A 27,526-nucleotide genomic window follows, 5' to 3' on the forward strand; every position below is an offset into this window, starting at 1 on the left:
TATCTCTGGCCCCAGAGTTGAAGTTTTTGGAAGTATCCTTGGCCACATCTCTCTTAGGCCGAGCCCTGACCTTTTCCTGCCTGCCTCTCTCATGCTTTCTCACATGATAGGTGGGAAGGGCCACAAAGGGTTCCCCTATTTGGAAGATAGGAAAGAAGGGTAACCTTACTTCAGGCTCAAATCTGTGTGTTGCAAGAGGCCCAGAGAGGAACAGTCAGGAGCTGACAGATGATGGAGCCTCATCCCTACCCACCAAACACCAGCCCAGGGACTGTTCCTGTCCCCAGGGCACCTTGAGACCAGCCACAAGCTTTGCAGTGGGGAGTCTGGCTTTCCTCTCCAGGAAATGAAATGACCTCCTTTCTCTTCCCACCCTGGTCTTTTCCTGAGCCCTGCTCTAAGCCCCCTACCATAGGAAACAGGATTTACAAGCCAGCTGCTGTAATCCCTTCAAAATGAGCTTTGGGGCCATAGGGACTCTCGGGGCGTTTCATTTATTCAAAACAATATTCCTGGCTCAAAAGCTAAGATTTCACCATTCTCAGGGGGAGTCTTGGGAGACAGAGGGTGGCCCAGGGACCTGGGGCTCCCTTGGGTGTGAGAGGACACACCCCTCATTTTTTCCATGCTTCCTGGACCGGCTTCTCAGGATAGGCTGTCTGTGCTGAGTGCAACCCTCTTTCCTGTTGTACCCCCACCCAGGAAAATGGTCCTTTCTCCAAACAATTCCCTTTGCTTCTAAAAAGGAAGCTTCAGCTGAAGGTATCACACACAGGCTGTACTTGCCAAGCATGCCCAGGGGCCCAGGTTCCACCCCCAACTTCTCCCTTAAAGGAGAAAGTTCAAATAGAATGACAGTTCTGTCCCAGGAATTCACTTACTGAAATGGGTTCCAAGAGGGATAATAACCAATACACTGTCCTTTCTCAACAGTCTCCCTAATGGCAGCATGGGAGGTGTGAGATCCTGAAGTGACAGTCTCCAGGAAAGGGGAGATGAGGAGGGACAGGTGCAGAAAGGTGCCTGGGGACCCAGGAAGGGGTTGGCCACTTAAAACAAACACCACGAAGCTTCTCTTAGCATCTGTGGAACAGTTTCCCAGGAACTTAAACTCTGGGTCAGGCCTGAGCTCATCAGGCTGTCTTACTGTCTAGCTACACGTTAAGAAAACTCACTAGGTAGGGCCATCCCCAACTCCACTCAGTTTGCCTGGGACTTGCCTGGTTTTAGTGCTTCCTAGAAAACCCCTCAGTCACAAGTAACCAGAGATGATTGGTTAAGCCACACCCACTGCACCACGGCCCTTCCTTTCTTTTTTTTTTTTTTTTTTTTTTTTCCCCACCCCGGCCCTTCCTTTCTTAATACCCTCATCTTTACCCACCACAGAGATGATTGGCAGGTTTGAGTAAAAGGAGCTTTTATGTTTGCTGGTTGATGTATGTGTTTGCATGTGTGTTTATATTTGGGGGGGGGGTGATACATGTACATGCACATATGTGTAGAATCCAGAGGTTAACGTCAGGACTCTCCCCTTCTTATATTTTGAGAGAAGGTCTCTTGCTGACCTACAACTCATCAGTTTGGCCAGACTGGCTAGCCAGTGAGCCCCGGGGGTCCATCCATCTCACTTCCAGTGCTAGGATTACCATGCATGGCTTTTTTATATGGGTTCTGGAAATCAAGGTCAAGTTCATACTTACACAGCACTTTACCAGCTGAGCTATCTCCCCAAAGCAGTCATTGCCTAAGGGGACCCAGCCCTGTCCTAATAAAACTTTACTTTATGCAGAAAGGTGGGTGGGTTGCAAGTTGCTGACCTCTGGGAAAAACCATGCATGCCATGACCTTCCTCACATATTCTTATCATCTCCACCTCTCATACTCCTTACCCCCAAGGGACAGAAAAGGCTCAGGAATTAGTCTGGGGGTCATTTGGCCTTGGGTCCTGACTTCACCCAGGAGACAACTTCTTATCCTATGTTGCATCTCTTGTGGTCCCATGGACTGCCCTGTTGGTACCTGCATGATTCAGTTTTGCTATTTATCAATCCCAGTGAGCACTGGAGCTAACAGAAACATTAGTCCTGATTGCTAACCACCCACCTCTCCTTGCTAAAATGTCTACAGGAGGCATAGGTGGGGGTTAAGAGTTCAGGCATTCAAGACGGTCATACCCTGGGATGCTTCCTTGAGGAAGTTAAAAGGATTGTCTGTAATTCTAGCTGCATAGAGAAACAGACAGAATCTCTGGCTTTGAAGATGGTGACCTATGATGATCCTGCTCAAGCCTGAAGTCTTCATAACTCATTCAGAGACTAATGGAGGGGCAGAGGAAGGCTCTGCCTCAGCCATGGAAAGAGGAGGGACAGCAAGACCATACCGACCTGTTGAGAGGGAAAGTGGCCACCAGAAGTGAGAACACACATGCCAGGCAGTGAACAGACAGCACAGATCTGCAGCTGTCTCTTCACGGGGGACCTGTGAGCACATGATCTCTCTTGCAACCCCAGTTCCCATCCTTCCCAGATATGGGGGAATATCAGGCTGGGGGTGAGGTGCAAGTGCATGTGTGTGTGTGTGTGTGTGTGTGTGTGTGTGTGTGTGTGTGTGTGTGTGTGTGTGTGTTGGTCTGCATAGATCTCAGACATCTGTGACTATAGCCTCAGTTGAAGCTACTGTACAACAGCTAGTGGTAGGTTGGCCAGCAAATACCACGACAGGATGCAGCCCCTGTGCAAGGGCCTCCTACTCACCCTGCAACTTCTGCAGATGCAGGGGATGAGGCAGAACCACCCATGCATGCGTGCTAGTAGCTGCTTATCTATCTGCCCTGATCTGAGCTGTGGGATGTTTCCAGGGTTACAGTCGTTGCCATGGCATTGCTGGTGAAGATGTTGAGAAGAAGAACCTCTTGAAGTCTCACAACTCAAGTGCCCTCAGAGTAGAAATCAAGCTTGTGCAGTCTGGTTCCTGGACATAGGGAGATCTTGATCTATTTGATTGCTACAATAAACAGTCCAGACTTCGGGCAAGGGTGTTTTCGACAATAGACATGGATTTTCTCAGAAGACCAAAGTCAAGGTTCCAGCAGGAGTGTTGCTCAACAACACGCTTCTTCCTGGCCTTAGATGTCTGGCCTCTTCACTAAGCTTCACTATGCTTCCCTGTGGTCTTTCCTGAGGGGTGGGGGGAAAAGGAGTGACAGGGAGAGAGGGGAAAGGGAGATGGAGAAGAGAGAAAGATATCTGACATAGAGTCACACGCTATGTAGGTGAAGATGACCTCAAACTTCTGACTCTCCCATCACTCCTTCTGAATGGAATTATAAGTATACACCACCATACCTGGTTAATGTGGCTGGAGACTAAATCCAGGGCTTTATGTATGCTAGGCAAGCACTCTGCCAACTGAAATACACCCCTAATCTACTTTCTTTTCTTATAAGGACACCCATTCTATTGGCTTAAAACACTACCTCCATCACTTCCTCTAACCTTGAACCCATCTTCAAATACAGTCTCATGACAGTAAAGGCTTCAGCAACCTGAACTGAAGGAGGGAAGGCTGCAGTGAGTATATAACCAGCCACTAACCTCCTCAGCCAAGGCACCCTTTAAACCATGGACCACAGGGACATCTACATGTTCAGAAGTTAGCTGGACCTTGGGCCACAGGTCATTCTCCACAACCCTGCTCCTCTTCCCAGAAGAGGACTGGCTTGTTCTAGCTGCATTCTTAAACCTCCAAGCCTGGGGAAGAGCCCCCCCCCCCCCAAGGGAACTGTGACCACAGAGGCTTCTTCCCCCAGGCATGTTCTAGTTTCTCAGAAAAGCTAAGCCCCCGTTGTCCATGGTGTAATCTCACTTCATCGCCAACTCTGTCTCCCTCTCCGGGGTGGTTTCCAAGCTCATATCCTAAGCAGATGCTACTCACAGGAACCCCATCTCTGCATTCACCCCTGTAGGATCCATAATGAATCAGGGCTCCTGCAAACAGCATACAATTCTAAAAGAAGAAGCTGACCCAGGACTCCCGTCTTCGCGCTGCCTCCAAAAACTCAGGGACAAGGTCTTACATGGCCCTGGGGAGCTCTATGAGATTTACCTCACTTGTCCCCTAACCAGCTTTGTCTGGGGCCTGGGTCCTTCCTTGGTTTGATCCATCCCCGATGTGCTCATGTGAAAGCAAATGCTAGGTTGAGCACGAGCAGGCTTCTCCTGATCGGGGGAGGTGGGGGCTATGATGCTGCAAACTCCCCTCTGTGTGTCCAGAGCCTCTGCACAGAGCTTCGAACCAGACTGAATCTGGCCAGCACCTCTACTGACCCACCAGGACCTGGTAGACATAAGACTTGCAGTTTCTCAGGTTGAAAAAAAGAAAAGAAAAGTTCCGGGGTTCCCTTCCCCTACGTGCTCCTCTCCACCCTTCCCCCAGGCTTCTCTGACCATCACAAGACAACCAAGGACCATTGCACCAAAGCTCCTCGGAACTTGCAAACTACTGAAAGCTGCCAATCCTCAGCTCACCCTGCTGGGCCTGCCTGTGGCAGCCACTGATAGTGGGGCCACTGTGGTGGACAGCTTTTCTCCTTCCTGCCAAGGGTAGCTGGTAGATTCCTCATAACTTAGTCTCTCAGCCCGTGGCCCTTTCCTTAACATCATAAATTTAAAAATGTTCTTTTATTGAGAGAGAGAAGAGGGGTGGGAGAGGAGCAGGAGGGGGAGGGGTAACTATAAACACAGAATAAGAGTTGTTTAATGGACAGCGTAATGAGGCCTCGAGGAACGAGCCTGGCATTGATTTCCCTGACATTTCACCTATTAAATTAAGAGCTTCATAAGGAAGAGCTCGGATTTTCCTCCTCCTCCTCCTTCTTCTTTTCAATCAATTAAGATTCTTTACTGAAGAACAAAGCTGCCATTGTCTGAGCTCAGAGGAGCCAAGTGGCTCTTGAGGGGGCAGGGAGCCTGGGGGTACAAGGTATCTCTTGATTTGCGAGACCTGGTGGCGAGGTCCAGGCCAAGACACAACTCCATGAGTCTCTTCTGAAGGGATGTGTTGGGCTACCTGGTTCTGTCCTCCTAAATCAAGGCCAGAGCGAGGACAAGTAGGTGATTCCTTCAGACAACTTTGTCCTGAGAATTCAGACAGGTCTCTGAACACAGTCTTGACACCTAATATCATTGGGTGGGCAGTGGGGTCCATTCAACAGATAAGGAAACCAAGGTGCCCAGAGGTTAATGTTTTTGCTGGAGACCATGTCTATGTTTCTATGGCAAAGTACCCCAGTTCCTGAAGCCCCTGGGTTAGGCTGTCTGTGTCAGCACTGTCCCTGCGTGTGTTGCTATGGCAATGATGAGCTGCAGAGAGCCACCCCGGGCTTCACTGTCCTACCAACTGCCCCATCCATTTCCAGATAAATCCTGTTCCTAGCTCATCCCCAAATAGGCATGGATACTCACTAACATGCTCTGTGAGAGAGGAAACAGAAAGTAGAAGTCACAGGGTCACCATGGGGGAATTACCCACCTGTGGCAGCTCATGAACCTTTTCGTATGGCTTCCCTACTGATGCCAGTGGGTGGACTCAGCACCTCTGGCAGACCTGCACCTTCAACGCTTAACAAGTAAACTAGGTGGGGTTCTCTCTGCCTTGTGAGACCCTCACTTTGAGTCATAGTATCCAACAGAATTAAAGCTGCTAGGTTCTGAGAGGCCTACTGTGGACCAGTCCATGAACCAATTGCCCCTCTTGCCTGGTGTTACTGCTGAAAATGCTGTTATGGTCATCTGTTTTCACCTTATACATAAGAAACTGAGTCACGAGGAGGTTCAAAGGATGGGCCTGAGGTTACACAGGCAGCTAGCCTCTTTTCTATGTCCGAGTACCTCCAGAATCTATGTTGTTTCCACTGCCTGGTCTGTTCAGGGACAGCAAGAACCTAAATTCACCGTGTCCTGGTGCTGCATGAGGCTTGGCTGAGTATGCCCCTTTAAACTCATCAGGAGAAAGTAGACCCTATTGCAGGCACCATCTGTGGTAACGGCATCCCCATTTTTCTTCCAGGAACTGTCTAGCCTTCAGTCTGAGCTGAGGAATCGGACAGTTATTTGTCTGATATATCTTGGCCTCTTGGGAGGGAAGCCATGAACTTGAATACTTGCATCAGCCACAGACCGTCGGACACAACTGCAGTCACAGCGCAGCAGGAACAGTTCTGAATGGCAGGTGGCCCTGGACTGAATTAGACTTGGCCTCTGAACACCAAGGTGACATGAGGCCAGTTGTTCCCTGGGGTGGACAGCTGTTTTTTATCTTTAGGATCCCAGAGCTCCTAGGGGACAATCCCATTGTCCTGATGTCAGAGGAGGGCACATCATCGGTGTCTATACCTCACAGTATATGCTATCCCTGCCCAAAGTGAATGAAGAAATCAGTGCCTTTGCAAGTTTGAACTACACTGACAGAGGCAGTGTCTCCTCCTCAGGATCCCAAGATACCACCACATACATGACTTGTAGTTGGTTCGTTGCTACCATGAGGAGAAAAGGCACTCCCTCTGTGGAGGAAAGCAGACTGGAGAGATGGGAAGAGACAAAGACCAGCTACGAATGAGCCAGTGAAGTCTCCTTTTTGCTCCACCCAGGTTATATTCAGTTGCTGCCACTTGCCCAGAGGAATCTCAGGGACACATCTCAGGCTCTCAGCTAAACAAGGGTTGGATTCTGTTCCTGACATCTGCCACCCTGCCCTGAAGGACTGGCCACTCTCTCCAGGCTCTGATGAGCTCGTAGCTCTTTCCTCCCACAGCGCTTTCCCCATCCCACACACCTGGCCATGGTGGGAGAAGCACACAGAGAGGCCATGAAGTTTCAGGACCCAGAGACAGGAAAGTCAAGCCAGGGAAAGAAACAGCCAGATCTGACTCCTTCTGGGAAATGTTTTCTTTTAAACAATTATAAAATCATAAAATGTCATCACAGTGATTTTTGTTTATTTCTCCAACTGTGAACTTTGCCAAAGAATGGACTTTCCGTCCATTAAGTTCACCTGCTTCTTTATTCATAATGGAGACAGTCTGAAAGGCAAATATTGGAGTAGCCTGGGCTATGGGGCTAAGGGGAAGCACAGAACAGCTCCAGGGAAGAAAGGGTGTGGTCCTTATCGCCTCCTCTTCAGACACATCGGGTACACGGAGTCCAGGGATCTAGGTCTCCTGCCTTGGCTTGGGTAGACATTGCCTATGGGCAGCCCTCTTCCCTCATTCCCTCACAGCCTGCTTCACAGGGCTTCTTCTGCCTGCTTCTGCTTCCTGTTACTCAAATGTGGCCTCAGCACAACTCCAAGGCATAGATAGCTGGATTTAACCCAGATACACTAGTGTTCCCCTGTCTTTGAGGAGTGTAGACATGGACTCAATTCCAGTAACAAGATGAAGAAATCCTCACTGGGGACTCCAAGAAGGGTGTCTACAGGGCGACAGACAGGAAAGCTATGTCTCTCTTCTTCCACTGCCTTGTCTGACTAAGGTGCTTAGACATGGCTAATCCCCGAGAGGACTCATCTGGAAAGGAAGCCACTGATACTCTCTGAGGATGCACAACTTGCTCACTGGCCTTCAAACTCGGTCCTACCTCAGGACCTTTGCACATGCACATGAAGTTTCTCTTGCAGTGACCATTCCCCCTGAGCTCACCTGGCCTGAGTCTCAATACCTAAACAAGGTTTCTGCTTAAATGTCTGCCCCTTGATTAGCCTAGTCCTGCAGAACTTGATGCTCCAGGACCGGGGGTTTGGGGGTGGGTGGGTACTATCTGGTGAGGTACCACCTTCTCAGAGAAGGGGATGGGGTCTGAGGGGATGGGAGGATGAGGGTACAGGGATGTGGGGATATGGGGGCACGGGGGAGGGACTATAGGGAGTGCCCAAGAGGGGGCAGCAATTGGGATGTAAAGTGAATAATTAATTAATTTTAAATGTCTGCTTCTTGGAAGGATATCTGACTACTCCCTTCCCTACACTCTAGCTCTGTTGTGTTTGTTTAGTTTGTTTTGTTTTTTTTATATTTGTTTGGTTTGGTTTATTTGGGGGTTTGGGTTTTTGTTCTTTTTGTTTTTTGTTTGTTTGTGGTAAGGGGTCTTAATCACATAATGTCATACAGTTGAGCGTGGCCTGCTGATGGCACTACATTCTGAGAAACGTGTGATTTAGTGATTTTGTCATTGTATAAACACCATCGAGAGAAGCTACCAAAACCTAACTGGTATGAAGGTACAGCCCAACCACACCCAGGAGATGAGGTATTGCCATCTATGCGGTCCATGCAGCCTGCTATTGGCCAGGCCACTGTCGCATGGCACACAGCTGGTATAGCCCCCTACACTGTGTGTTTAATATCTGCATGCACTGTATTAGTATATAATGTAAATCATAAATACATACATATATATAATTAGATAGTATATATATATGCTTTACCATATGCACAAACAATATATATAGCATACATCATATATGCATACATATACACACATATATATACACATATACATGTATTTGTTTATTATCAGTCTTTCATACAAGTCTATTGGTTCCTCGAAAGCAAGGACTTTGCTCCTAACTGTATCAGCAGCTCCCATGAGCATGCACGACTCATAGCAGGTGCCCAGTGACAAATGAAGGACTGTACAGGCAAGAAGGAATTCTCTTGTCTTGGTGATGTCCTAGGACTTCTAGGTAGGAACCCCTGTTGCTAGTGGAGATATGTATTCCTTCTTAAGCAGGTTTGAAGCTAGCAGTGTGGGGTTCTGGCTTCTGGTACCTTCAAGCTTTTCCCTCATGCTCTCACTTAGATGAACCTTGCTGCTGGCCTCCAGTGAGCTGAGCTTGGTGGCAGTTCCCACTCCTGTTCCTGAGCAATGGGGCAGAGAAACTGGAATGGCCAGCTTAGTGTCAACAACCCTGCGGCTTACCCTGCCCCCTCTAGCTGACAGTCTAGTTCCTCAAGCTCTTCTTTTCGGGGAGAGAACTCACAATTACACCCTCACACGTACACCTTGTACACTCACAAACATTCAGTAAGATAATAGCAGGACTTCAAAGGGATTGAGGTCACAGGCCCAGCATGAATGACACACTAATTCTGTGTCCTAAGTCTCCAATCCATCACAAGCAGACCCTGATGCTGGCCTTGATTGGTTAAATGAGGTGTGCCATTGCTTAGCGCTGTGAGAGATACATATCAGTTATCTGTAGACACAGTTATAAGCCTTCCTTTCCATGTTGTTTTAACCACAAGACCAAGAAGCCACTGGGGGAGGGGGATGAAGAAGTATACAGGGGCCCCTTTCTGTAGGGCAGGTGAAAGTGTTCAGTTCAATTATGACCCTCCCCAAATGAGGCTGGCCTCCCTCGCTCTGCAAGTCCCTGTACCCCATCAGCATCTTACCAAGGTGGGGAGCATACAGACCCCCTCCGTACTGACCTTCCCAAATTTTAGACCCAGATCTGACCTTTTCACCACCCACAGGAAGTAACTTAGGCCTCGGGTTCATCCCTCCGCTAGGCTGGATTTCAACCGAAGGCATTAGGCCTGCTAATCGCCTGTAATCACCTTGTTTGAATTAGCATAGCAAGAGCTTCCGACTGACTGAACGGTCTGTGATTCCTAATAACCCTTGGTGGTTTTAATTATGGCCCCTGGAATGCACGGCCCCTGGCCCCAGCTTTATTAGGGAAAGGTCCTGGAAACTGCAGGATGGGCGTGATTCCTGACTTCCCCTCACAGACACAGAGTGAGGAGAGGGCATCTGGCTGCTCCATGCACCTCTTAAGTCTTCTTTGGTTCTATTTTTAAACTCATCACAGGACAGAGAGGCTGAACCTGCCGCTCCCACGCCCACCCCTGCTTTGGTCTATCGGCTTCCAGAGACCAGTGGACTACCCTCTATCCTTTCCCTCTTGGCTTCAGAACCTGCTGTCTTCTTTGGGTTGAGACTGTAACCCCTGAGCTTGTGGCAAAGCTGATGGCTTTCTTATGGGCATCTCCCAACTTAGCAAACCTCACAGAAGCTGGGAGCTGGCTCAAGGGCACTCTGAAGGTGCAGACCATATCCAGATGCACAGTTGGATTCAGTGGCTCTGGGATGGAGTCAGTCACCCTCATTTCTAATCAGCGATCAGACTGTGACTGGAGACGATAAGCCACAGTGTCAGGAGACGATGAGAGTGCTAGCTTGCTCCTCTGTCCCACCTGGCTCAAGCTGGCTCCAGTGCTGTCCTTGCTCCCACCTCATCCCTAGGCAACAGCACACACCACTTGGACAGAGCCATGGGTGTCCCAAGAACCTCACCCGGGGAGAGACTGGATGGGTCCTAGCTCAACCATGAACAGAGGAAGGTTGGAGTGTGGGCCCCCTGACAGGCTCCAAGCTTGGGAGTATGGGCAGGGAGGAGATAGACAGGGAAACAAGGGCCAGTGTCCCTGTCCTAGTAGAGAAAGGCTCAGCACCCCAAGCTCTGGCTCATTCTAGCTAATGGTCTTATGTCCTGTCCTCCATGCACAAGGTCGTAACTGCTTGACAGAGGCTGCCATCCTTCGTAGATCAGCCCTGACGGAGGGCTGGGGGAGGTCTCCTGTCCAGCAGTGCACCCATATAAGAGGCTGAAGTAAACACCTGCTGGAAAGACGAATGTGAGCACCTGACACTTGGCACTTGACTGACATTGCTGCACCTGGCGGCCCTCACAGCCCTCCCCTCCAGGGGTGCTGTGATGACCCTTTCTCTGTGAATCTTTTTAATTCTGTTTCAGACCTGGATGTGTAAGGCATAATCGAGACTGAGTCTCCATGATCCAGGACAGGTACAGACACATGTGTGTTGCTTGAATGAATCCTGTCAAGATGAAACTCACCCCAACCCTGAGCTACCCAGAAGGAAAGGGTGAGCTGAGTAATAATCTAGTCAGAAAGGGTGGCGTGTAAACTTGTGATTTCATAGCGGGGTTGTTTCCAATTAATACAAAAACCCTTGCTAAGCACAAACCCAGCATGAGGCAGGCCTTGTGGCAGGTGCTAGGTGCTGGGTGCCAAGTGCTAGGTACTGGGTACTGTGACCAGGAGAAAATAGAAATGGCTCATTCATATATCCAACAGATCACAGTTTGGGCTCATGGGTTCATGAGTATCACAAGGATTTGGGCCAAATAAAGTCAGGGTTGGCCCAAACATCTCTGCATAGTGACATCTGGAAGCCACCTTGTCTCAAGATGACACTTGGCTCTATAGGGAATGGCTAGAAGGAGTTGTCCCTCTATACAGGTGTCAGGTCTGTTGTCCCTAGCCTGGAGGAGTACACGGACAGGGACAGAGCTTCACTGTTCCTGAGGCAGGGCTGACCCTCTGACCTCAGGACCAAGGAGAACTCTGTCCACGCAGTTAGCCACAGCTGGGTAGCTGCGGCCCACCCTACTGCAAGGTCCCAATTAGCTCATTTCCCCAGCCCTTTGGGCCATGCAGTCCCCCTTCACCTCTGCCCTGCCCTATCTCAATCCCGTTAGCAGTTCAAGGTTCATCGTGGTGTCAGAGTGGGGACAGGGACAAGCCCAACCCCCCGAGACATTAAATGAAACCATCCCTTCATGATAGCTCTGATCAGGAGACTTCAATGTCCTTGTGTCCCTGTGGGGGCAGGCTCGGGACTCAGCAGTCCAGCTTCAAACTCTTGTCTCTGGGATTTGACAGTGGCTGTGTGACCGGAGCCAGTGAATTACCCTTTCTGACTCTGTTCCTTCCATGGTAGAAAGCCTGACAACTGTTTCTTTTGGCAGTTAGGAGGACTTGGTGAGGTATGCCTGAGAGGCTGGGAACACAGTGCCTGTGCAGGGCAGATGCAGGAACCACGCTGCCTTGTACGCGCAGTCTTTGGCTATAATCAGGGTGCAGGGCAATGAGACTCTGTATCTCGCATGACTCAGGATCTGTCATTGGTTGTCCTGGGCACAGGACTTTCTGGGAAGCAAAGAGGCCCCCTATCTTGTTGAGAACAGGCACCCGAGGAAGGTACAATAAACTATGTTCCTAAGGACCTTAAGTGGACCCTGGGAATTGTATGAGAAGAGTGGATGAGACCCTGGCGTGGGACTGAGGAGAGAGGATGCCAAGCCCAGCAGAGACAACTGGCCCAGCCGGTGAGCTAGGGGAGGCAGCCAGACTCCTAGGATAGCTAATGTTTGAGAGCCCTGCCTTCCTTCCCACATCTAGGGCTCAGCATAGTGCCTGGCCTGGTTTAGGCTCAACACACTTTCCTGTGGATTGATTCACTTCCATAACCCAGAACCCCACAAGAAGGGATTATGATGATCGTAGCGTTACAGTTGAGGGAATGGAGGTGCACATCATGGGGGTCATTTCTCCAGGTCCCCTGGTGTAGCTGCAGCTGTGGTGGAGACAAGATACGAACCCAAGAAGGCCTGTGCGCTCCTTCCACAGAACACTGCCTCCTGTTTGCCCAAACCTAACAGAGGAGAGGGTAGAAAAGACGGTGGCCCTTTCTTTCTCTCATTGGGTGATAGAATGGATTGATCAGAGATCCATCAATCCCTTAAGCAAGGCAGTGCTGGGAAAGGCATTCACCAAGGTCAAGCACTGTTGTTGTAAAATATAAAAAATAAAAATGTCTTCTACCTCACTAAGTTCAGCACTGCGGTGCCCCAAGATATCTTAATTCTCAGTCAGCAAAGCATCTCACCCACTCTGCTCCATCCCATATCACACTGCCAAAGGCCTCTCTCTGAGCCTGGCAGCAATCTCTCTACCTATCTAGTTCCCAAGGCAGGTTTCCATGCCAGAAACACACATCCCAACTCGGTGGCGGCCCAGGCCAGCCGCCGCACACTTTCTTACACTTAAATCACTACATGAAAGAACACACAACACAATAACCTTTGGCCCAATTGGTAAGATATAACTGCCCACCTAAACATACAAAGCCCAATATACATCCATCCCTTAAAAACATTCGTAACAACCTGCAAAGGTACAGCATGGAATCTTAACGTCACCCGCCATATTGTCCCATCATGGCTTCTTTCCCTCTCCCTCCTATCTCTTCCTCCTTTCCATTCCAGTCTCCTCCTCTTCCTTCAAACTTCTCTCCCACCCATCCTTCCTTCTCATCCAATGACAGGCCTCCTTCTATCCTGTACCTGCCCCTCACCTGTATTTTACAAATTCAACGGGGAGAAGGTTCTGGTGAAGTCACCTGAGTCCTGAGTACTGACTAGGCAGCTGTCCTTGGGGCAGTGGAATTAGCATCAAAATACAGATAACTCCAGGGCAAACCGCAACAAAGCATGCCAGGCACAGGGTGGCCCTGATGAGTCCAACCAGAAGGGTCCTAGAGAAAAACTCTGCTTGCCTCATGGATACGGTGTTTTGTTAACAGTCAGCACTGAAAGGACAGGTGAGAATTCAGATTAAAGTCTGACACATTTTAACCTGGGTGTGTGGGTGTGCGCACACACACGTGTGTACGTGATGTGTTATGGATGTTGTATGTATATGTGTGATGTATTATGTATGTTGTATGTATGTGTATATGTGATGTATTGGGTATGTTGTACATGTATGTGTGATGTGTTGTATATGTTGTATGTGTGTGTGATGTGTTGTGTATGTTGTGTGTAAGATGTGTTGTGTATGTTTTGTGTATGTCGTGTGTGTGTGTGTGTGTGTGTGTGTGTGAGATGTATTGAAATGTGGAGGTAAGGGACAACTTGCAGGACTCATTTCTCTTCTGCCATGTGGGATCGAGGGATAGAACTCAGGTCTTCAGGCTTGATAGCAGACATTTTTACCCACGGAGACCCCTGGCTGCTCCCAGGAAACATTTCCTTATTTTAATAACCACTGCTCTGACTAGAAGACCATTCCGAGTCTGTGATGGGTGCTGGGAAGATAGACTGAGAGGAGACGTTTGTCCTCAAGAAGGTCACATCCCTGGGTAAGAAGACAAGGTACAGAGTTTGCAGTCAAATAAAACCATCAGAGATAAGAGGTGATTTGGTTAAAGGACGTCGCTCTGTTGTTTATCAGTCTGGAGCTGCCCAAACCGTTGGCTTAAGGCTGAAGTCATCACTGGCCTCCAGGGAGCAGGAAGGGAAGGGTTTTCCCTGGAAGGAAGGAGGTAGCTGGATCATGAAAATGGGGAAATTTGATTAGGCGGGGATGGGGCCGGTGGCGGCGAAGGACTTGTAGCCTTCTGCCACCCTGAAACCAATCCCTTTGGCGAAGGGAGCAACCCACATCAGCTCTCTCAAGAACAAGAGTTTTTTTTATTAACAAAAAAACCCATCTAATTTGGGGTCACTGGGTGAAGTGAAGGCTAGGAAGGCAATGAGTGCCCTGGTCTGGCTTTCCAAAATTGCTTGTCCACCTAGAAAGTGACAGACACATTTGAATACCAACAAAGTGACCCTTATTGGCAGAAAGGATGAGCAGACCCCTTGCCTCACCATGGAGAGAATTTTCCATCCTCTTAATATTCTCCAGAAGGCCTGGTCACATGGGGTAGAGATTCCATAATGGGCCCAGAAGACTCCAGGGGGACTTTTCCACTTGGAAGAGCTAAAAAACCTAGAAGGTGGGGAGCGATGTGGCCCACTCCCGCGGAGTATATACATCCCACTCTGGCATCTAGGAATCACTATAGTTGTGTGTGAGTCTTATAATGGCCGGAGCCCTCCAAGGGCTCTTGGCATCCAGGTCACTCAGCCAAGGTGATTTTTCTTCCTTGAAGGTCATTAGCTCAAGCTCTGGTGGCCACCCCTCATCACAGCCTGGTATGAAAGACAAGAGGTGAATTACTCCCCACCTAAGAGGCTTCCTTACTACACAGAGTACAGGGGACACTCCCCTACCCTGCCCGTCCCATCTCTGTGGGCATCAGCCCCAGTGAGACGGCGGGCCGGCACACACAGAGCAGCAGTTAAGTCAAACGCTCACATATCAGTTTTGATTTCAACTGGAATCGCCTCCCTCGGCTGCATTTCAAAAGACAGCGTTACTAATGAGAAACACGCAAGTTCTAGAAATGAAGTTAACTTCTTAAAAAAAAAAAAAGAGTAGGGAGGGGGAGCTTTTCTGTGGCTCTGTTGATATATATTAGAACCACATTGTCTTAGGCAAGAACAGCCGTTCTGCTTCTGAGCAGGAATACGGGAAGCCTTGTGCACTGTAAGACATGGGGAGCCGGCGGCCAGGCCTGTCATATCTCCCTAGACTTGGAAGGCTTTTTGTTTTGTATTTAGGGTTTTCTTGGGGAGGGGGCTGCTGAGCATTTGCAACTTCCCTGTAAAACAGGGAAAGGAAGGAGGGCTAAAGGGAACAGATATCGATTTTTGATTGTGAAATGACCAATTGCGCTTTTAAAGCAGTTATCACATGCTAACCATTTTTCAAAGGAGCAGGAGGTGTGAACAGGAAGACTGATTTGTCTCTCCAGCCTTTCCTGACACTGGCTTCCATTCCCAGGTTCTGTGCACCCAAGGGCTCCTGAAACACCGTCTTAGGCCCTGGGAGGACCTGAGAAATCCTCTGTGCTCTGTCTGAATGTGGTGGCCTTGTTGCCTGAGAGATTGTTACCTAGGGGATACTCAGTCCAGAGTGCTCTAGCACCCTCAATGATAGCATCCTTCAGCGGATGACCTTCTTCATGGAACACTCACTGTTGGGTTGGTAGGGAGCCATTTTCTAGTTTCTCATCCAGATGCTTGACCCTCTACTTGAGTCCAAGCTGAGCAGAAGCAGGCTTAGAGGAAGATGGCCTTCCTGGCTCTGGAGGTGCCCAAAGCAGGAAACCTTATCCCAGTATTCGAGGGCCTGACTCTTCCCATAACCCTAAAGTGCAGGCTCCTGGCTGTCCAACTGCTATCCTCTCCAGTATGCTTCTCCAGAAAGCCCTGGCAGGACATTTCTGGAAAGTCCTCCAGTTCCTATTTCAGTAATGATTTCTCCATTCTGGAAATTGGTTTGCTTTACCTTCTCTTAAGAAAGTTGGGAGAGTTGACCATAAAACCCCTTTCAGACTGGGTGGTTCTCCAGTCTGTGAAAGGCCAAGACTGCCTCTGGCCTGACAAGGACACCCAGAAAGAAACATCCAGAGGCAGGGCTTCCCATGTGCGGCCCCCAGGCAACCTACAGCCTGCAGACATCTTCAGAGCTCTCCAGAATAGCCAGGTACGAAGCGACCCTTGATGGGGAAAGAGACAGTGCATAAACCTTGCTCGGGGAGCTTATGCCTGAGGCATTGGTGTGACCAGATGTAACTGCATCCCTAGGAGAAAGCCAGGGTCCCATAAGAATGAAGGGCACCCTACTTTTACTGGAGCACTCTCCAAGGATCCTTTTCTCTTCGGAAAGATGGAGGCTGCTCCTGGTGGCCTCTTGTTCAATGACAGAATGAGCACCCCCATGCCATCTGGGCCTATCCTTAGTCACTGTTACTACAGCGTCTCAGAGGCCTTTTTTCCAAGAAACAGGATGTCACTTTCCACAAACACAACCTGAAGACTATGTCCTGCTCCAGGGTTCTCTGCCCGGTGCCTCCACTCCGCTCTCTACTCTGTACTTCTCTCACAATGACCGGATTTTGAGTTTCTAGGCATCTAGCAGGAAGTAGGGAAGACTGGCCTCTGTCACAAAGGAAGTCTCCTCTTACCATCAGAAGGGGAGCCTCTTAAGGCCTCAGCCCTTCTGAGCCTGGATTCCCCAGCTGAGAACTAGAGGTGTGTCCTTAGCAGGGGTGCTTGGAAGGCAAGCTTTGGTTCTCACTGCCTCTAATCAGGAGGCAAACTACTCAGGATACTTAGTCTGCATCTGTAGAGATAAGATAGACATTTTCCCCAAGTTCATCCCAACCTGGCCAGCTTGGTGGGTTCTTATGTTCCAGATATCCAGCAAATATCATCTCTAGATAAACTGGGAAGCCCTGTGGAAGTTGGAGGACAGCAGGATGTTTGGGCCCCAAAACTTCAAGACCACAGCTGCCCCATGGGGCATATTCCCAGAGTTGAGGTCTTGAGGGTTGCCACTCCCAAGAAGTCTGGGTCAACAAGGTCTGGATTAGGCCCCTCCACAGCAGCTGTCCCTAGCCTGGCCCCTGCGCATCTAGGGACTTGTTTCCAGCCAAAGCCAGACCCTGACCCAACAAGCCCCCAACCCTTGCAGTCACCTTGAACGCCAAATGTTTTTTTCATTAGCGTCCGACTCCTCTGCTCCCCTACCAGCCCCCCAAAGAGGCCCTCAAGCTTCTGTTTCCTCTTGCTGTCTCTGCAACCTTATAATATCCCCAGGCAGCTGGAAGGGGGAGGCAGTGATCTCAGCCGACAGCCATGCACAACAGCCCGCCACCCACCCGACCCTCCCGTCAAGCTCCCTGCCTTCCTTACGCCCACAGTGGACCAGCATGGTCCTCCTGAGGCCTTTATCCCAGGATAAGCTCCAACCTGGGAAAAGCTGCCCTTGTATTTACCAGAGTCACTCTGAGATGTGTCCTCATCCCCATCTGATAGATGGGGAAACCGAGGGACACACTTGGCTCCTTCTCCCCTGAGTGCAGAGGGGACAGCTGCTGGTCCAGAGGCTCCAGAGCCTTCCTGTCTCCTGTCTTCCTCACAAGCTCCTCCAGCTGTGCTGACCCAGCATTTCTCCCGCCTCTGCCTCCCCTCTATCTTCTCCATTCTGTCCCTTAAAAGTGCTGACATGAGCCACAGGGGAAGCCTCACTCTGGAGGAAACTGACAAGCCTGTGACCCAAAGAGTTACAGGGAAACACATGTGATTAGAAAATGGGGCTAACTTGGCTTTCCAGCTGTTCACATCTTAGTTCAGGTTCTGGCTCTGATGCTTGCTGGCTATGCAGCCCTCCACAGGTCCTTTCTCTACGTGTTGGCATCCTCTTCCTGCAAAAAGGGCTGGCTATTAAGGAAAGTGCTTGTGGCCAAGGATTTGGGGAGGATTGGAAGTTGGGATTGCTTAGTGAAGGCTTGCCACAGTGAGAAGGGAGAGGAGGGGTGTATGCGTGCAAGCGTGTGTGTGTGTGTGTGTGTGTGTGTGTGTGTGAGAGAGAGAGAGAGAGAGAGAGAGAGAGAGAGAGAGAGAGAGAGAGGTTATGGGCATAATTATGGTATGGCACACATATAGAACCAGGAGGACAGTGCTGGTGTTGGTCCTTAACTTCTGCCTTATTCAAGACAGTGTTTCTTGTTATTCCTTGCTCTATATGCCAGGCTCACTGGCCCTTGGGTTTTTGGGGATTTTCATGTCTTAGGAGAATCTCAGCATAGGAGAGTTGGGTTAACAAATCTGCACTACCACACCCAGCTTTGTGTGGGTACTGTGGATTCAAAGTCAGGTCTTCCTGCTTACAATGCAAGCATTTGACACACAGAGCTCATGCTTAAAAGACTCACAGCCTTCTTCTTGATAACGTGAGTTAGAAATAATGGGTATATGAACTGCTACACAATCCCTCATGTGCAGTAAGGCTTAGAATGAAGTACCAGTTAGAACAGGAATCTTTCATTCTCTTGACACTTGGTGTGGATGGCCATCAGCGCCCACAGGGTTCTTCCCAGTGTAAGAGGAAGCTCATCTGGTGCCATAGATGATGTCCAACACCAAGTCACAAGCCGCATTAGCTGCTTCAATTAAAACCCAGTTAACTGGGGCTGGAGAGATGGCTCAGAGGTTGAGAACATGGACTGCTCTTCCAGAGGTCCTCAGTTCAATTCTCAGCAACCACATGGTGGTTCACAACCATCAGTAATGGGATCTGGCGCCCTCTTCTGGCATGCAAGCAGAACACTAAACATGATGAACAAATGTTAAAAACAAAACAGTTGACAAGCTGCAGAGATGGTTCAGAGGTTAAGAGCTTCTGCAGTCTTTGCTCAGTCCCCAGCACCAACACCATGGTTCACAAACACCTGTAACTCTAGCTCCAGGGGATCCCGTGATGCTTCTAGCTCCTGCCAAACCCACACAGAGACAAGTAATTAAAAATAATAAGAATAAATATTTTTTAAGAAATTGAGTGAAATTTAAATTTTGATTGCTCCAAGTAGTCAGTGTGGCTTGTGGTTCTGTGACTAAACAACACAGATTAGGCGGTCTTCAAGCACTGGCTAAAATACTGAATCTCCAACCCGGTTATCTAAGCCTTGTGATTCTGGGAAAGCTCCCCACTTTTCATCTGCCTCAGTTTCTCCATCTGCAAAATAGGGGCAATGATAACGCATGCTCTCTAAGAGTTGTTAAGAAGATTAAACAAATCAGTATCAGCAATGCATTTCCCCAGCATGTAGCAGATTTCAGGCTGTTTAATAAATATTTAAGATTATATCTCGTGACATTTGGCATGTGTATAGAGTCAGGAAGAATGCCTACCCCCTCCTCCACCACACCTCTTATCATATCCTAGATTCCATAACAGATGAGTTACCATGATTTAAGGAAGGACAGAGGGACATCTGTCAGAAATCAGAGGTGCGGAAGGCAGAGTAACTGAACTCCAGGTCTACTGCAGAGCTCCCTGGTGGCCAAGGGGAGAAGAAAAGCAGCAGGTGGTTCCACTCTTGTCTGGTGTTCAGATGAGCGCCTCTGTTCTCTCTCACCCAAGAGCTGATTCAAAGCAAGATTTCGATACATGTGCGCTTCAAGGTAGATTTTGCAAAATTCTGTGATGAACCCTGACCTGGAAAATTCCTACATATTTAAGTTGCTGCCCACATTTGAGCCACAAATCCCCCTGGGAAGAGCCTTTTCTCTTCCCACCTTCTCTGCTTCAAACACGGTCTGTGTTCTCCGCTGTGGAATATTCTAATGACCCAGAAGTGTCTCCACCTGGCCCCAACACTCACCCCTCAGCTCCTCTCTCAGGAAGCGAGCGCCGTGTGCTCCATTGCCTGTACCTGCCCGAGGCCTCACCTAAAGACTTGTACATCTTCTTCGTCACAGGTCCCATCGTGTGGCCCAGCTCACAGAATGCAGATGAAGCCACAGATCATGGAGCACATCTGTGCTCCACAGCTGAGGGAGCAGGCCTTGGCCTTACTCAAGCCATGTCAGCCATCTGCCTGAGTGTGAGCGCTGTGCTGTGGGCAAGACGGGTGGGAAGGAGCCTGGGAAGGCACAGGATGTGGCTGTTAACATGACTGGCCTTCGTCTACTGCCCTCCCACCCGGCAACACAGGACATCTGCTAGCCTGCCTGTCTCACCAAAACGACCTCTTCCCAGTCGCCCCATCGCCACCCCATGAACGGGATTTGGGAGGCTGTCAGCCTAGGGAGGCAGGAATGAGACCTGTCTACAGAAACAAATGTGTAGGAATCAGGTTTGATCCCCTATGGGAATGGCTCGGCCCAGGGGCCACTATGACATGGAAGGTGGCTGTAACGCTCAGTCACAGAGGAGCAATCCTCCTGGGTCCTTGACTATCCTGGGCCCATCCCTGTGACTGCAGCTAAGCTGCTTCCAACAGGAGGAGACGGTGCATAGTGACAAGTCAGACTAGAAAGGCAACTGTAGAAGTTCAAAGCTCTTTGAGGCCCCAAAGCAAGGAAACCAAGCCTCTGGGGCAGGGTGGACAGAAGAGAGTTGATATGGCTCAGACTCTGATGATGCGCTGGAGTTTGCTAAAGGCCTAATCCCAGCATGACAGATGAGACTATATTTTGAGACAAATATATTTAAAGACTATATTTAAAGACACAGTTGATGTCATCGGTGTTCTTATTAAAAGAGAATATAGACAAGTCAGATGTAGAGCACATCCGGGATCCCAGCACCGGAAAGGTTGGAGCAGGAGGATCAGGAGTTCAAGGCCAGTCTCGACTACAGGAGAGCCCCCTCTCAAACAAATAAACAAGCAAAAGGGTTAGGGACCCATACAGGCACTGAGGGGTGGCCAGGATGGGCACCTACCCAATCACTCCTCTCTCAGTAACGGGATTGTGACATTCCCAGCTGATAGCAATGCCATCCCATGGTCAGCTCCCATGTAAAGAGGTCCAAGGAGAAAGCAATGTGCTCCAGTCTTCACCTCCTTCCCATCACGTGGGTCTGTCAATGTTGCTTCCTGGCTCCTCCTACCTTCTGTGTGGTCATCATATTAGTGGCTTTCCAGGGACCGCCAGGCCTGCAGTGCTCAGTGGGGGACTTCTGGGACATCTAGCTTCATAAACTGGCCAGCTACTAGGTTCTCGGCCCCTCCGGTATGCAGGTGACTAGCCAGCCCCTGTTGGCTATATGCCACGCGGGTCACTTCCCCTTATAATGCATACACATTCTATGGCTTCTGGTCTTCCAGACAACCCCAACTTATACGGGGATCATTTGCAATGCTCTCTGAGGACCCTTGGGCCCTTTCCCAGTGGAGCATCCCACCTACCCTTTTCTAGAGGGAACCACTGTAATGACTTCCAACCCACCCATCTACTACCAGTCAGAACAAGCGCTCCAGAACATGTGACATGGGCCTGACCAATCAGAGCATCACATTCCCCTGATCTCCTAGACTGACACAGGGTTGGCCTGTGCCCAAGCAGAGCCACAGTACTGGCTGTGACAGCAGTCATGCCTTGTTCCTGTGCCATGGGTAGAGTATGAAGCGGGAATACCCAATTGGAAATTGGGAAGAGTGGGCAGTCACCAAGGCAAGAGGATGAGGAGGAGCTGAGTCCCAGAGACCGCTGGAGATCCTCAAAACAGATGGAGCCTCGGAGCCAATGAAATCCTTTCCTCGGGCCGCTATGTTACAGAAGTAATGGATGGGCACATGTATACACACCAAAATTCAAGCCCAAATTCAATTACGCCCATCCCATTGAAAAGAGCTTTGAAGCACTTTCTTTGTTCTTAAGATTCAAAAATGTGAGCGGTCCTCACAGCCCTAACTCCAGATGATCCTGCAGCTTCCGAAGCTTGATGTGCCCCTTGTGCTGCAGGCCCTTTGCACAGGCCAAGTCCTCCTGTTTAAACACGCTTTTCTCCCGTCTCCACCTTCACCTCTTCTGCAACACTCTCCCAGACCTCCTCACCAAGGCCTTTTGGCCCGGCTGTGTGCCTTTGTCGTTCTCATTTTTGCTTTGTCTTGCAAAGAGTCTGTATCTATTCCCTGTGAGCTCAGGAGAGTCTGCATTAGTTCACCACTGCACCTAAAACAGGCTCTGACACTCAGGGTGCAAAGTTGGTCGATACTGCAGGAGCCTGGGGAGAGTGGATACCATAAGTTTTTTTTCTAATGCTCTTCTCTTTCAGAGGTGCCTGATTCTTTAGGAAGTGAAAAAAACTAATGGCTTATTTTTAAAGAATGAAAAATAATGCTATATGAGAAAGACTCCTGTGGCATTCTGTATATAGAGGAAAAGGGAGGGGAAATGAATTCATTAAGTGGACAGAGTCCTTCTTCTCCCCTAAGTTCTGTTCCTAGGAATTTTCCAGGAGGCTGCAGTGTTGTATCTCTGCAGGACCTCCTTCAGACTGTACCATGAAGTAGTCAGTGAGCACAGACTTCTAGAAAGACTCAAAAGGAGGTTAGCTTCCTGACTGGGGATTTTCCGGAGGCTGGAGCACCTGACGTGAGTTTTCTGTGTGTGGACAGGAAGTTGTGTCTTCAGTGACTAAAACAATTCCCAAATCACTTTATGATGAAGGGAAACTGGGTAATCTCTGGAGCTTCTGGGGGTGCCAGGATGTGCAGGTGTTTAGGCTAGATGGCAAAGGGCCAGCACTGGGTGTTGTCATGGCTCACGTGCTCTTTGTTCTGAAGTGCGCACACACACACACACACACACACACACACACACACACACACACGCATGCACATGTGAAAACATGCGCTCCCACTTGGTCTTTTGTGCACCCGTGTACATGTGGGCGGAGGCCAGATGTGAACAGCAGCTGCCTTCCCTGATTAATCTCTGCCTTATTCTTTGAGACAGTATCTCTCACTGAACTGAAGCTCCAGAGATTTGACTGTCTCTGCTTTCCCCATGCCAGTGCTGGGGTGACAGACATGAGCCACCATGTCTGGCTATTGTGTAGATATTGGACACTGAACTCAGGTCCTCATGCTTCCTTACTAACTGAGTCACACACAAATGCCACACTCTTGCTCTGTGTTCTTGCGCGAGTTCCTCTGCTCTCTGGACCTTGATTTCTCTGTGTACTGAAGAGTGAGGGGGTGAACTTGTAGCTCAGCAGTGGAGCTCTTGCCCTGCATGCTTAAGGTCCTGGGTTCCATCTCTAGCAACAAAGAAGAATGCTATGAAGAAAAGAAAGGAAGGAAAGGAAAGAAGAGAAGGGAGGTGGGAAAGAAGAAGGCAAGGAATTCGGGAAAGGAAGGGAGTTGAGGGCAGATATGTCCAAGACAGCAGTGTTGGCACACCTGCAGGTTTCTCTCCGTGGGCTTTGGTCTCCATGATCTCTTCTTTGACACTTGCATTCATGCACACACACACACACACACACACACACACACACACACACACGTGTGCGCATGCGCACGCACGCACGCACACAAATGATGTGCAACACAGCTAGCATAGAACACTGCAGAGACTCTGGGGCAAGCATTTCTGCAGTCTGACCAGCTCCAAAGCCCTCATTGTTCTTCCTGACCCTGGAGACAGTGCCCACTAAACGGAGTGATAGGAATGCAGGCTTCCCAGGATTGCCCTTTATCTTGCCCATTACTTACCAGCCTGTGTGAAAACCTAAATATTGTACCCAGGGCACAATGTGCCTGTGGCCAGCACACCTTGGCCTGTGAGCTCATGGTTCTAGGGGGAAGAACAATAAGGCAACCATGGCTCAGATGACCTGTGATTTTGGTGGAGTTTTCCCAGAACCCCTTTCCATGGCTGGCTTGAACTAAGCAAGCCAGAAGCATTTAGCCAAACACCTAATGGGTGAGGAAGCTTGAGGAAGAAACCTTGAGGGGAGAGAAGATACAGCATGTGCATAGGCCCTGTGCCTGAAGCTTGCACCTTTGAGAGCAGAAAGGTCAGGTTGTGTAGAAGCAAATATAAGGGACAATTGAGAGAGGTGAAGAGAGTGGGGTGGCAAGGTGAGGAGGGGACATTAGCCTGGGGCTCAGGTGACCAAGTGGCCTCTGAGGGTGATTTAAAGAAATGTAAAGGGCTGGAGAGATGGCTCAGGAGTTAAGAGCACTGACTGCTCTACCAGAGACCCTGAGTTCAATTCCCAGCAACCACATGGTGACTCACAGCCATCTGTAATGGGATCTGATGCCCTCTTCTGGTGTGTCTGAAGACAGTGACAGTGTACTCATACACACAGAATAAATCTTAAAAAAAAAAAAAAAAAGAAAGAAATGTTAAGACCTCAACAGGTGTAAACACAGACTTGCAGCAGCATTAATCAAGCTCCTGCTGTATACAATCATACTCATGGACTCTGAGGATAAAAATTTAAAAAACAAACACAATACAGTGCCTCTCTTAGGATTTACATCCATTGACAACAAGACACAGAGATAACGGGGGAAAGTTGTCACATGGAGGCACAAGCAGATCCAGGCTGTGATGGAGCTGAGGACTGACAGGGCTACGTCAGGGATTTCTACTGTCCCTGTTCCAGGTGAGGAATGGTTCCCAGGAGATTCAAGGTCACATCCTGAGGAGATGGCTCAGCAGGAAACTTGCCCTCCATGCGTGGGGAACTTATGTTCGAACCCTGGTATCCACCTGGGGGAAAATCTAGGTGTGGTAGCATCTGTGGTTGTCATCCACACAGATACAGGACAGTCCCTGGGGTTCACCAGCCAATCAGCCTAGCCTACTGTTGAGTTCTAGCCCAATGAGAGATCTTGTCTCAAAAAACAAGATGGGCAGCATCCTGAGGAATGACACTCCAATGACCTCTGAAACTGCCCCAAACACACACACACACACACACTCTCACACACACACTCACACATACACACACATACTCACACTCACACATACACACACATACTCACACTCACACACACTCACATACACACATACTCACACTCACTCACATACATACATTCACACAAACAGGCACACTCATACAAGACACTCATATTCTCTCACACACTCACACTCATATACATACTTACAGACACACTCACACACTCACATATACACACACTCACACACACAAACACACCCATCCACACACAGAGATTCAGGGTCATTGAGTATCATGGAAGCTAGAGAACACCAGTCATCTCTATGCTCATCTATGTCCATATTTAGCAGCAGAAGAGATGGTTTTCCACAGAGCCTGAGATCTGGCATTTTGCCCCAGCTCAGTGTGATCTTGAGCGTGTTAAATGACTTTTCTTAGCCTCGGTCTCCTCATCTATAAAATGGACACTGTTCTGCTAATGGTAATATTGCCACCTCCCAGAGTGACAGTGAAGATTAAGTGGTCAGAACAGAAAACTGGGTCAAGGCCAAGATTATTTACAGACTCAAACTCAAAGCCTCTAGGCTGACACCAGAGGGAGGGTGTCACGGAGGGATTTAAACTGTGACTGGAAGTCCAGAGCATGTGGGCGCTCTACCAAGGCCTCCAGTTCCAACATGCTGGTCCACAATTAAACCCCAGAGTCTGTGGGGATGCCTCGTGACAGGAAGGCCAGACCGCTCTCACTCTGGAAGGATGGAAATGGACTTGGTCAGGAGGTGACAGGCACAGCAGGCCAGGGAACACCCTGGGAAGGGGACCAAAGGCATTCCTTGAAGGACAACTGAACCCAAAGGGAAGGACTCCTTCTGGGGCAATTCAGGGCAAGGCAAGCCTCCATCTCAGAGCCCAGATGTGGGGAGCAGAGTCATGTAATGAGACTGTTCTCTGGTGAAAATTGTGAGCGTCGGAGCCAGGCCCTGTTCAAACTATGGGAGAGCGGCATGCACGGGTGCAGCCCTGACTGTTCTGTTCAAGGACACTGATGAATTCTGACCTCCTTGTGGTTCTGTGGCACCATGGCTGCTTTCAGACTCAGAGTAGCCTTAGAGAGAGCCCAGAAAAGGGCCCAGAGAAGCAGAGGCTCTATGCTCTGCCCCAGGTTGCACAGTGGGTGTATGACAGGCACAGACCTTCAAGCCATAGCTCTGGCTCTCCCATCAGTCAACCCCCACATCACCTCCATGACATCTGTGAAGGTAGAATGTGGGCATACCCTATGATAAAATGTTTAAGGGAACAGTACCCACTCCCCAAACAGCTGAATGTCCAACTCTCAGGCCTCAGCCACTCATTCAAAGGCCTTGGCTGGGGACCAGCCACACATGAAAAGGCTGGTGTGTGCTGGTCCCTGACTGTCCCTCACCCATTTAGCCCACAGGGACCAAGCATAGGCTTAGCTCAGAGTCACCTGGCTACTGTTACCATTAACACTCAAATCAAACCCAACTTTGACACCAAACCACAGTGATGTTCAGAAATCTAATGTGCATACAGGCCTGGTTACTTAGAGGGAACCCCAGGCAGAAAAATATCCCAGGGTCCACATCCAAACATTTGCTCCCAGGGCAGTGTGGGGCCAGACTCCGCTTTGGCCTCCAAGCTCCTACCATGGTTTAGACCTTTGTAACATGACATATGGAGCAGGAATAAGACCTCTTGCAGCTTAGGATCCTGCGATAGACTCTGAGTGGAAACTGGGGGCTGAGTTTCTGCCAAGGAGCACTGGAACTGAAGAACTACCTTCCCTGCCAGGCCTGGTGTCAGCATCCAAGAGGCTCAGTGGGTGAGATGGAGCCTGGGCCACCATCCCCAGGCCCTATTTCCTGTCTTCCTGCAGCCAAGGCTTTTCCCCTGTGGGTAGATGGGAAGTGCAGTGTTGGGAGCCTCCCTGGGGCAGTGTGAAGTCTCTCTGTCTGATAGACTTCTGCAGTGGTCTGGGAGTCAGGATGGGTCATGGATGCCTGCAGTGGGAGCGGTCCAGCCAGGACCACAGACGCATCTGAGGTTCCCAATGGATGGCGACTTGAGAGTATGCAGTCAGCAAGGGAATGAGTCTGTCTGCCAGTCACACTGAGCTGTGCTTGGAGAGGAGATGAGAGAAACGGAGCAGAAACCAAAGCCACTGGATACAGCCCTTACTGTCCCAGGAGCTAAAGACCTCACAGATGCACCCTGGTGTGTGGAAATGTCAGACTGCAGGATTCACTGAGCTTTCCAGAAATAAGGCATCTGCCTCATTTGCCTACCCTTGAGCTCCTGGATGAAAGCTGTGTGTGCCCCAGCTACTGAGGAAGGAGATTGGTCAGGGCCTTTCCCTTCCTTTGAGGCCAAGTCAGGGGCTGGAGCTAAATGGGAGGAGCAGGCACTAGGGATTGGAGGAGCCACAGTGAGGCACAAACCCACCTTCTAGGCTTCTGTGATGGAGAGAAGATAATGGAGACTTAGCTCCATCAGGACTCCATAAGGTAATGGGGCTGGCAACCCATACCCAAGCACCAGCCAGCT

This window comes from Rattus norvegicus, chromosome 3, assembly GCF_021556685.1.
Source record: "Rattus norvegicus strain SHRSP/BbbUtx chromosome 3, alternate assembly SHRSP_T2T, whole genome shotgun sequence".
Lineage (NCBI taxonomy): Eukaryota > Metazoa > Chordata > Mammalia > Rodentia > Muridae > Rattus > Rattus norvegicus.